Source organism: Calliphora vicina, chromosome 2 (assembly GCF_958450345.1).
Source record: "Calliphora vicina chromosome 2, idCalVici1.1, whole genome shotgun sequence".
NCBI classification, from domain to species: Eukaryota; Metazoa; Arthropoda; class Insecta; order Diptera; family Calliphoridae; genus Calliphora; species Calliphora vicina.
The window spans coordinates 34422380-34435406 of NC_088781.1; the positions used below are offsets into that span (position 1 = coordinate 34422380).

The window sequence follows — 13027 nt, forward strand, 5'->3', positions numbered from 1 at the left end:
AAAACACATTAAGAATGCAAACCATCTATAACACATACATATGGGCATTAATAAGTATGTATAAATACACATACTTAAAAACATTCTTTTACACATACCAAGAAACACAACAATCAAATATCTTTTACTTAATTTTTTTTTTTTGCAGTAAAATTACATTTGCATTTCATTTTCATTTCCTTGATTCTTCTTCGCAAATATAAAAAAAAACTTTAAAATTCCTTTTTACTTGTGCAAAGTTGGTATGTGTTTTTATACTTTTATACAATTTTCTGCTTTAATAGTTTCTGTTTCGTTTTTTTTTGCAAGTTTTACTTTAGCTTTTCATACAACAACAATCATAATAGCAGCAGCTTTGGCTGCAACATGAAATAACATTCATATAAGTATGTTTGAAGTATTTTACATTTCTTCCTTACGCCTTTACAATAATTTTAAGGAAGCATGAGTTGAATTGCAACAATTTCCAAAGATCAAAAGGAAGTTTATTTTAAAGTTATTTTTTAAGAAAATTCCTTTGTAAATTAATTTCGTTTTAAAAAAGTTTATAGTGTCTAAACCACTAAGAGTCGGAAGTGGTCATTTGTAAGCACATTTATTGTAATATATATGTGTGTGTAAATAAGTAAATTGAAATTGCTATAAATAATGAAAATAATATAAAATAATGGTATAATATTCAAATAGCAGCAGATAGTGTTCTTAAAAGTCGATGATTTAGAGTAATAAAGAAATTAGAGACATCAGCAAAATACTGAAATGACAATTATTTAAAACTTTTAGATAAATATAATAGTTCATAAATATTTTATAACTTATTTAGAAGAGATTTATCCCATAATTCAGAATCACGAACAGAAAACAGTTTCAAATTTATTGCATTAAAAACACTCATAAACTGTGTAATTTTCATACAAATTTGTAAAATAAATTTTCTGTCCATATAATATCAGCAGAGATTCGCGAGCTCGTTTCAAATTTTCGAAAAGACTGAAAAATTCCTAAAAATCTTTGCGCATTTACATTTTTCTTTAGGAGTTGAAAAAGCAAAAAGTTTTCAGTGAAGCGATTTATTGAGGATACATTCAAGCGTATACATGTTATTATTATTACATATTAATCATACGTACACATGGTCAATGCGAAGAAACAAGAATAATTGAAACTAATGTTTTATTTTGATTAATTTAAATTCAACAAGTAACAAAAATTTTCTCAACATATGGTTATCGTTTTTCGTAACGATATACTTCCAATTAACATTTTTGTTTATTTGAGAACTGTCAGTATATCGTCACGATCAAAAATAACAAGAGATTGAGAAAATCTTGTATACCCACATCAATATGTGAGTACACACACATTGAACCCCAATGTAGGGTCAATTATGGACCGATTCTCACAAAAGTTGGTAGAAAATTTAAGTTCATATAGAACTTGTTATACCTTTCACCATGAGTGGCAAGGTTATATATAAGTTTGTCATTCCGTTTGTAAATTTTTCATTTGCGCCCCCAAAAAGTATATATATTCTGGATCGTTATAGATAGCGAAGTCTATAAAGCCATCTCCGTCTGTATGTCGAAATCAAAATGAAAATGATGTATCAAATTTGATTGATACATCAATATATCGGGAATTCTCCCGGCTCTGTTGCTATTTAAAATTGAGAACATCAACAAACAGATGAGATATAAAAATACCTAGACAAACTCGATTTTTGGCCTATTTATACACTACACACCATAGTGGGAAGGGTATTATGCGTTTGTGCAGATGTTTGTAACGCCCAAACATATTAGTCTAACTCCCACCTTAAAGTATACCGATCGACTTAGAATCACTTTCTTAGTCGATTAAACGATGTCCGTCTGGCTGGCTGTTCATATAAACCTTGCGCGCAGAGTACAGGTCGCAATTTTGAAGATATTTCGATCAAATTAGAAAATGTGGGCTAGGTGAAATTCCTTCAGAAATTGGACTTTATCGGTCATAAATGTTTAATTTATATATATATCTCCACAAATTCCGCTCCAAATAAGTTTTATATATCTCGAATTCCACAGAAAAGTCATCCGTATAGGTAAAAAATCAAATTGTAAAGAGAGGAGAAATTATGTTAAATATAATCTGTAGATTTACAACATCATTTACAAAGTTGAATTTTTAAAAATAACTGCTTTTTTCCTTCGTTTTCCGTTACTTTTGTGGGTGAGTAAGTCGGGCTAATGTTTTGCAGTTTTTTTTAGCATAATTTGCAGTAAGTGCATGCGCTCGTTATTACCGAAAGTAAAAAAAAACTTTTTCCTAAAAGTTTGTTTATAAATTGCTTATATTTATATATAATACATAGGAATAAATATCAACGAAATTCCAAGATAAATGAAGTTTAATTGATATATGTTTCAATCCAGTCTCTGATATTAGAATTTCTTTCCCGGAAAATCGTATTATGTGTGGGTTTTGAGATGGTAAACCCGATTTAAAACATTTTGATATTATATATCCATTAAAAAAAATTCACGCGTTTCGCACATGTTACACTTTTTTTTCTTCAATACATACAACTTGTTGTGTCTGGACACAAAATATGACTCAAGTCAATTCCAATTTTGAAGATATTTTGATAAAATTTGGTACAAACAATTTGTTCGACCTAAGGACGAAGTCTATTTAAACTGGCTGAAATCGGTCTATTATTTCACCTAGCCCCCATACAAATGTCCTCTCTTAATTGGACTTTATCGGTCATAAATGTTTAATTCATATAGGTATCTACACAAATTTCGCTCCAAATAAGTTTCATATATACAAAAATCATGTCACCAACTTTTATGATGATCGGTCCATAGTTAGTCATAGCTCCCATATAAGGCCCGCTTCCGAAAATCACTTCAACGAGCATAAATCTCTTAAAAATATTGGAATACACATAAAATTCAACAGGAATAACTTTCATATAGACGTAAATAACACGACCTAATTTAATGATGATCGGTCATAGCTTCCATATAAGGACCGCTTCCGATAATCACTTTAACGAGCATAAATCTCCTAAAAATGTTGGAATACACATAACATTCAACAGGAATAACTTTCATATAGACGTAAATAACACGACCTAATTTAATGATGATCGGTCCATAATTAGTCATAGCTCCATATAAGGACCGCTCCCGATAATCATTCACGAAAATAAATGATTGAAATTTTAAAAGAAAAATTATTTAGGTCATTTACTTATTGTAGGGTAGGGTCGGGCTTGACCGACCATACTTTCTTACTTGTTTTGTATTGCATTTTATTTTTTAGGATGTTCGAAACAACAAAGTATGTATTATAAAAGTACGGTGTAATTGTGCATGACAAATGCAACATATGCGTGACGATGTTAAAAGTTAAAAATATTAATATAAATATATTTTTTCCAGATAACATAATTATTTATATAATCTAGGATAGCTACTTATAGCTGTAAAAAAATATGAAAATTCTATCTGAAGTAATTTCGCAGAAATTTTTGAGTGAAACTGATATTAAACTAGAAAACCGATTAATAAATCCTTTTCACATTTTGGAAAGTGAATAATAAAAATGACAAATCTGCATTAAAAAAAATATTTTCTTAACAAAATCAGTTGCAATTATTCGCACGCTGTAACAGTGCGTGACATGGAATTCATGATATACAAAATTCATGTCACCAAATTTTGTTACGATCGGTCCATAATTAGTCATAGCTCCCATATAGACCCGCTTCCGAAAATCACTTTAACGTGCATAAATCTCTTAAAAATGTTAGTATATACACAAAATTCAAGATATTTTATCATATATACATAAATCACACGTCCTAATTTCATGGTGATCGGTCCATAATTGGTCATAGCTCCCATACGACCCAAAAATCACTCAGAAATATAAATTATTTAAATGAAAAATGGTTTTGGTCTTTTACTTAGTTTAGGGTATATGGGGGAGATATGCTCGGGCTTGGTCGACACAATACTTTCTTAATTGTTTTTATCTATATCTGGATTACTAAGTCATTTATATAGACAATATGGATATCTAATGATAAATATTTTCATTTTTATTGCAAGGATGTATATAAGGCTATAGTATTTTGAACCTACAATGGGTCGAAATCGGGAAAAATATTTTTTAACCCGAATTTTTTTTACCAATTAATTTTTTTTGTCATAAATTTTTTTTTTAAGATTTAAAAAAAAATTGGAAAAAATTAAAAAGAAAACAATTTCGAAAAAAAAATTAAAAAAAAAATAAATTCTGTTTATCTAAAAATATTTAAAATTTGTATTTTAAAATTTAATTTGGTGAAGACTATATAAGATTCGGCACAGCCAAATATAGCTCTCTTACTTGTCTATGTCCAAATATATCACGATATTAACACTTATATGAAAATTATGAATGCTCAAGTCATTTGATGAGGGGTACTTATATGGGGACAAGGGTCAAATATTTTCCGATTTTCCTCCATACAGTATAATTTCAAAGTACTTAGAACCAATTTGTGCAATATTTTATCAGGATTTCCTCATAGTCAACATATTAATTAGTGCTCAAACGGTATTCAGGACATTTGTATGGGTGTTAGGTGAAATCGTGGACCTATAATGTTCATTTTCAATACCAAATATATTTGATAAATCACGTTTTTCTGCTCAACTTGAAGATCAGTATGTGGTTGTTGCTTTTGTGTGAAGTTTTGGTATTTGCAATACATATACATATATTCGGAATAGTTCAATTGGTCCATCCATCATCAGAGCAAACTATAAAACTTGTGTTGAAGTATAAAATTATTCACTTTTTATTAATTTTCAATTCCTTATTGACTCTTTGATCATTCAAAAATTAAAGAGAATTTATCAGTGTATCTATTTCTACATTTAGAACTATATTAACATTCTGAACAAACCCTAATTTCATTTTCAGTGTTATCCTTAACAATTCATCAAAATAGTTTGACATGAAATTCACATTTTCGTATGACACAGACAATACTCTTTTAATATCATCATTCAATTCTGTTCAATTTTAAACTATCACTTATTTAGGATATCTGAGAAAGGAAAAATAACTAGATTAAATCCTATTCTTATATGGGAATGTTAGTGAATGTTAACTTTCAGCAAATAATTTGTAGCAGCTTACTTATATATATAAACAGTTCAATAATATTATTAATAAGATAAATTCGCACTCCTTTCACTCTGTCACTTCTGAGTTACAAGGGTATCTTGTTACTCTGTTACGGGTATACAAATTAAATAGATATGGTATGATTGGTGTAGATTTCAAAATTATCTTTTAAAATCATCATTCAGTTCTGTTGTTTAGGATAGCTGAGAGAAATAAACAATAAAAGGACTAGGAGTTAATCCAGTCTTTCTAATTTATAGCAAATAGTTAAAATCCAATAAAATGTTTAACCTACTAAAAATTAGATGAACCCTCAGAGTCAAGTATATTTTCAACATAATATTTTCAGCAATTATTGTAATTCTTTGAGTTATGTTTTTAAATTTCTGAATAAACGTCTTAAAAAATACTGTAGTTTATTTCCACCTAACCCTACTTTACCTTAATCTCACTTAGTTATGTTATGTTGTTAGATATTTATCATGCATTTTTATACTTAATTCAGTATAAATATTTTAATTAAAAATAAATTTCCTTTTTGTATCTTACATAAACCCAGACCTCATCTTAACATGAACAAAAATTTAAAGGAAATTCATCATTAATTTGGCAGTTTTTTATCAAATTTTTATATTTTTTTACAATAAGAATTTATGCAAAATATAAACATATTTAAATTGCATACATTTTTATATAAATAATGGAAATAGCATACATTTCGAAACATTATCTGTGATGTATGGTAAAATTTCATAGAATTATGTTTACTCCCCCAAAAACCACAATATTTTTTTTTTTTTTATTTTTTGTATGAAAAAAAAGAAACGTACAAGCAAAGATATTATCACAATTTATTATAAATCATATTTAAGTTTATATACACAAACATGCAAGTATTTTTTAGATATATTTATGACAATATTTGCATACATATTAAAATATTTGAACATAAAATATGATTGTGTTTTTTGGTATTTAAAAAAATATGTATGTATGTTCGTGCATATGAATGACATTTTTGTATTTTTGTACATATTGGTTTGTTTAATATGAATGCATGTTTTTGAAAACACTGAAATATATTGCCATTGAACATTATCAACATGAATAAAAAAGATTAAAAATGAATTCAACCATATTTGCAAATTATTCAGCATAAAACACAGATAAAGAAAAACATAAACAAAGATTCAATGAGAGATATAAATTTAAACAGAAAAAAAGTTTAAATTTTGTTATAGTTTTACTGTGATATCAAAATTCACTTCTTACCGAGCAGAAAATATGTGGTGTAAGGCAAGCAACAAAAAGAATAGATTAAATAAAAATAAAATGGCCACAGTTTCTTTTTTTTTACTACATATTATTATTTGGAAATAGTATTCGGTTTCTGCTGCAAGCACTCTACTCCCATGTTGACAATAATGTGCCACAGATTGGGTGTAGGGAGGAGGAGTGAGTGAGTATATGATATTTGCAGTTGTGGAGGAGAGAGTAGTGTATAAATTCAGTTATGCATGTGTTGTATTTGCAGTTGTTATTATTGTTGTTGTTGTATGAGAGCAGTCATTTAATATTTGACATTTGAATGACAGCTTGTCGAGTACAGGATTTGCTTTTTGAAAATGTCATGTCATTCAATGTACAAACACACACACACACTGTCTTACATATAACATAAACCAGACTTTGTGAAAACACATTCATGCATGCCAACTACAACAAAATTATTGTTACATTATTTCAACAAAAAAAAATGTAGAGAGAAAAAATTATTACAACAAAATGAGTTTAAATTATACATATTTGTGCATGTATTGGTTGCAATATATCAAATACCTATACAACAGCAATAGCAACAACAACAAAACGTGTAACATCCCAGCAGTTCTGTGTGACTGTCCACAACTAGTGATTTTAGCTATAATTTATTTATATGCTTGCCCTATGCAGGGGGTCAATTGACTCTACGTAGATTACAATGATACTGCCTTATAGCTGATTAAATGTAGTCAGCACTTTGGATTCACATACCGGTTACATAGAAGGAGTTACATCACTAGTTTCATAAGGCCAGTCAAATAACTAATATTAAATAGATTGCAAATACAAGCAGGGACCTTAACAATTATGACATTTATAACAAAAATCACAACATAATTGTTATTTTCTGATTTCTATTTTTCTTCTCATAAATAATTGTTATTTTTTGATTTTTATTATTTTTTGTCCGACTTTGATTTTTATTTTTCAGAAATATTTGTTAGACTCCGATTTTTATTTTTTTTTGTCAGACTTTGATTTTAATTTTTTTTATCAGAAATATTTGTTATGTTTTTGTCAGACTGTGATTTTCTGACAAAAAAAAAATCAAAGTCTGACCAATATTTTTGACAAAAAAAAATTTAAAACGAAAATAACAATTATTTCTGACACAACAAAAAAAATCAGAGTCTGACAAATATTCCTGACAAAAAATAATCAAAGTCTGGCAGAAATAAATATCAGAAAATATCAATTATTTCTGACAATAAAAATCAATAAGTAACAAATATTTCTGAAAAAAAAAAAAAATCAAGAATTAAAAAAGCATGTTATTTTATGAAAATATAGTTGAAAACGATCAAAATATTATGCTTGACTTGACTCTCCGGTATTTTCTTGTGATGGCTTAGACATTTCAAGAGTAATTATTATTTTGGTCCCTGAATACAAGTTTATACATTTCTTTATTCTTCAAGTTAATAAATATTATTATTGTAATAATTTAAAAATAAAGAAACTTTAAATAATGCTAGTAACAAACTTTTGTCTTAGGGTTATCGATTCTAAATTACTTGGCGTAAGTAAAACAACAAAGTCACCATTGATGGACTTCTACTTATACTTAAAGGGTCTAGAGACACTTAATACAATTGACTTCACTCTGCATTAGCTGGGATGTATGAAGGAATCAATTGAATTTTCTCTGAACTACGCGAATTCACTTAATTGTGAATAACTTCGAAAAGAATCCATCGATTTTTACATTATATATTTATTTTGTTCCTATTACACGTGGCTTTGCGATAAAGTAATAAATCTGCACAATTTCTGCCATTTTCGATTTTTCATGATTTTTTTAAAACAAAAAACAATTGCTATTTTCACATAAAAAATAAATTTTTTGCTTCAATTTGTTATTATAACTCCGAAACTTCTGAGCCGATTGCAATTAAATATACATGTGAAAATTTGTAAATAGAAAGGAGAAATTGTTTTCAAAATTCAATCAATCGAAAGAAGAACATTAACTACTCAATTTTATGTATATAAAACAAAAAACAAAAATTTTGTGAAAATGAGCGAATTCACTTAATTATGAATAAATTCTAAAAAAATCCTTCGATTTTTATGATTGATATCTCATATTGTTCCTATTACAAGTGGCTTTGCGATAAAGTAATAACTCTGTACACTCTCTGCCGTTTTCGATTTTTCATGAATTTTTTAATACAAAAAAATGTTCATGTAAAAAATATATTTGTCGTTTCAATTTCTTATTATAACTCCGAAACTACTGAGCCGATTAAAACGCAACGGATTAAGGGCTAAGTAAATAAAAATGTAAATATTTCTAAATTTATTTTAATAACATCGGATCATTCTGCTAAGAGTTTTTTTTATAAAAAAAAATTTAGTGAAATTTTGAATTTTTTTAGATGTTTCTGCACATAATTAATCATAACTCAAGAACGCTTATTGAGTTATAATTAATTATGTGCAGAAACATCTAAAAAAATTCAAAATTTCACTAAATTTTTTTTTATAAAAAATTAGAATTTAAAATTTGGACCATCGTATATAGTGCTTATACAAGCATTTTTTGCTGTTGACCTGCGTGATATCAATCATGTGATCAATAATGTTTGAAAGTTATTAGGATGCCTTTGAATATTGATTTCAACATACAGACGGACATATCTACTTCGCTATCTAGTGATATATTGACTACTTCTAGAACTGCAGAGACACTCTGTACACAACAACACCAAACACCTTTTTATTGTGCTTCTGCAACTGTATAGTTACAATATTTAACTCCCCTGGCTCAAATTTATAGTAAATTCTCGTTTATACAATACACAGTAAAGTAAGTGTATATAGCCTAAAAGTATGCATTGCCTTTTTAGATGCAATTGCGCATCATAATATTACATGCTTTTGTAAACAACTCAAATACACTCTCGCACAGACATGCATACACAAACAAGCAGATGCATACATGCATTACATTAAATCAACATATACGTGTGTGTGTTTTGTATGTATTTTAGAGTGTCAAACTAATAATGTTGGCACACGTCAATCTAATGAAATTTCTAAACAACTATAGCAGCAACAACAGTAAAAGAAACATTTGTACAACACTTTTAATGGCTTAGACATGCATTTTACATACACACTATACATTTTGTACATACAACCTTAAAGGTAAAACTTTGAATTAAAAGTAGTTTGATTGATAAGTTACTCGAGTGACATGCAAAGGAAGTTGAATTTATTTTCTATAAATAGGTTTCAATATATTTATTGATGAGCTAATAAATTAACTTAGTTGAACATGTAATGATTAAATGTGACCTAAAATAAGTTATTAACAAGTAGAAGGCCAGTTGTATGAAAAAGTAATTAATTTTTCAGAAACAATATATACCCAGAAAAAATTTAATTACAAAGTAATGTGATAAATTTGCACTGTAATTACTGTTACACATTGGAGACAAGTACTTACCGCGAACTCTTACAAATAGGGAGCTAAGAAAATTAACAAATTAGCAAAAAAGTAAAATAACAAAATTTTGAGTTAATTCAGTTTTGTTAAAAGAGTTCGATGTGTAAAATTGTGAAAAAATGTTTACAATTTATTTATCAATGAATTTTAAACCAATCTGATAAAAGCATCAATTAATCCAAATTTATGAGTTTTTGACTTATTTTCCTGTCCCAGGACATCGCCATTATAAAGTGCCAGGTCCATTTCATATAAAAAGCTGGAACTGAAACCGTAAACTATAAACTAAATTCAGCTTTAGTATCAATGCGCAGGTATTCAAAGATTATATCTAACACAGACAGTTCTTCTTAACACTGGATGACTTTCTCTGTGTAGTTCATAATTTGAATAACAGAATTGTCAGAACCTACATTGGAGCCACAGCAATTCACCAGGATACCCCACTTCGTTACCACAATCTTCCAAATGCCATAAGAAGGGTTTTGTAATCTTGGTTAAATAATAAGTGCATCGGAATTATGATCCTCACATTCATAAGTCATTGATAGCTAGTATACAGTTGCAGACATAGAGAAACATAGAGCGGAAACTAGAAAAAAACTCAAACAAAATATTCACAAATACGAGTGTTACTTTTGTTTTCACATAGTTTTTTTACTAATCAACTGAAAAATATTTCCAGTTGTATTAAATCACACGATCCATGCCGCTATTTCTGATCACCGGGCTTTATAGCGCAAATTCACATGTCGTTCACATGATCCAATTTAGGCAGAGAGAACTATATTTTAATGTTCATCGACCACCAGTAAGACTCATTCCTTGGACAGCCTCATTTTCCAGGAGCAGTAAAACTCAACAAGTTGAAAATGTACTTCATCGCTTAGGAAGATTTTGCTCGAAAAATCCGCATCCACTTAATGATGTTCAATAATAAATTTAAAGAAGTCTCTTCGCACTTTGTCAGCATGAAGATATAGATTTTCAGTATAACCTGTAAAGAACTTCTCGAAATTGGAAAGTCTTGTCAGCATGAAGATACAGATTTTCAGTATAAGTTGTAAAGAGCTTCTTGAAATTGAAAATTCTTGTACACGATGGCGAATAAATACTCCACACTCCCACGCAAAGATTCAATGTTGAAATTTGAATTGATCCAATCTCCTTGAATTTTTCAATATCTCTAATCTCACTTGACGAAAAATTAAATCAATAACCAACAAGTAAGAAAGTATGGTCGGTCAAGCCCGACCATATAATACCTTACACTAAGTAAAAGAGCAAAAACATTTTTCTTTTAAAATTTCAATAATTAATATTTTTGAGTGATTTTCGGAAGAGGCCCTTATATGGGAGCTATGACCAATTATGGACCGATCACCATGAAATTGGGTCGTGTGATTTATATCTCTATGAAAATTTACTATGTTGAATTTTGTGAGTATACCAACATTTTTAAGCGATTTATGCAGGTTAAAGTGATTTTCGGAAGCGGGTCTATATGGGAGCTATGACTAATTAAGGACCGATCGTAACAATATTTGGTGACATGAATTTTGTATATATAAAACATATTTGAAGCGCAATTTGTGGAGATACATTTATAAATTAAACATTTATGACCGTTAAAGTCCAATTTCGGAAGGACATTTGTATGGGGGCTATGTGAAATAATGGGCCGAAAAAATAATATGTACCAAATTTGATCGAAATATCTTCAAAATTTCGACCTGTACTCTGCGCAGAAGGTTTACATGGATAGCCAGCCATCCAGCCAGCCGACCAGACGGACGGGCGGACATCGCTCAATCGACTCAGAAAGTGATTCTAAGTCGATTAGTATACCTTAAGGTGGGTGTTAGACTAATATTTTTGGGCGCTACAAACATCTGCACAAACGCATAATACCCTCCCCACTATTGAGGTGTAGGGTATAAAAATATGAACATTAAATTTTATTTTAGTACCAATCATGCTGTTATAATGAAGTTTAGGGGAATATGTCAAAAACTGAGTAGCTTGTGTAGTTCCCAATGATTTTGCAAGCACTTGTTGAGTTTGAGAACAGTCTTCATGGAGTTATGCCTCCAATTCATGGTCTTCAAACTTTTTTGGCCGGCCTGTGCGATCTTTTTCTTCCGTGTCAAAATCATCACTTTGATCCAAATTGTAAATATTACTTGTAAAGATCCCTAATAAATATTGATACAAATCGAAATTTAAATGCCCATGGTAAATGATAAAGTAGGATTATATTGACAGATTTTACAAAATTTATACAGAAATAAAAGAAGAAAGTATTATTATATAAAAAATATACAGGCTAAAAATATGACCAATATTATTTTCCTTAATAGTTATTTTTTAATAAATTTTTTATGTTATCATTCTGTCGCCCACTAATGTCTCTTCAAAATATAACCTTGTGTTCAATATATGGTTTTATTTTGCAATTAATTTTAAATTAACCCCTACATACAGACATGTGTTCAAATAAATTTTAAGCATGTGTAGCAAATACCCCTCTAAAGTTCTCAGTACAAATTTAAAGGTTTTGTTAACAAATTCTATACATATGTAGATTTATCAAAACACATACAGACTTAAAATTTAATATGTATTAATACATATACAAATGAATAAATGAATGCAAGTGTATTTCCTGTTTTTTTTTTTTTTTGGCTTATATTGCCATTAAATTAAAAACAAATTGTTATTTACATCGTACATAGTGCGCTCATCAGTATTTACTTTGGACTTTCAATTAAAAACAGTTCAATATTTTTCCAACGAAATTGTGGAAATATTTGATGAAATTTTTATTTAATTAAAAAAAACAAAATACAAAAAAACTGCTTCCATATTGACGAAAATAAAAGCGAAAAAGTGTTTGTCTATAACGAGCATAAAGAGTAAAAAAAAAAAACTGAAATGAACCACCAAACTAAATTACGTTTATGGATAGTTTATAAAAATTCAATATTGATCATACTTATGTACATGCAACACAACGTTATTACACTCATGCATGAATGCATGAATATTCGAGTTTGTGGTAATATACCAATACAGGCAAAGCAA

General features: G+C 28.7%; 1 protein-coding gene across 4 annotated transcripts in view; it reads left to right on the forward strand.

Annotated features, from left to right (window-relative positions):
* Positions 1 to 13027, forward strand: part of tutl (turtle) — a 235531-nt gene that overhangs the window by 167053 nt on the left and 55451 nt on the right. The gene's annotated exons all lie outside the window — the stretch shown is intronic.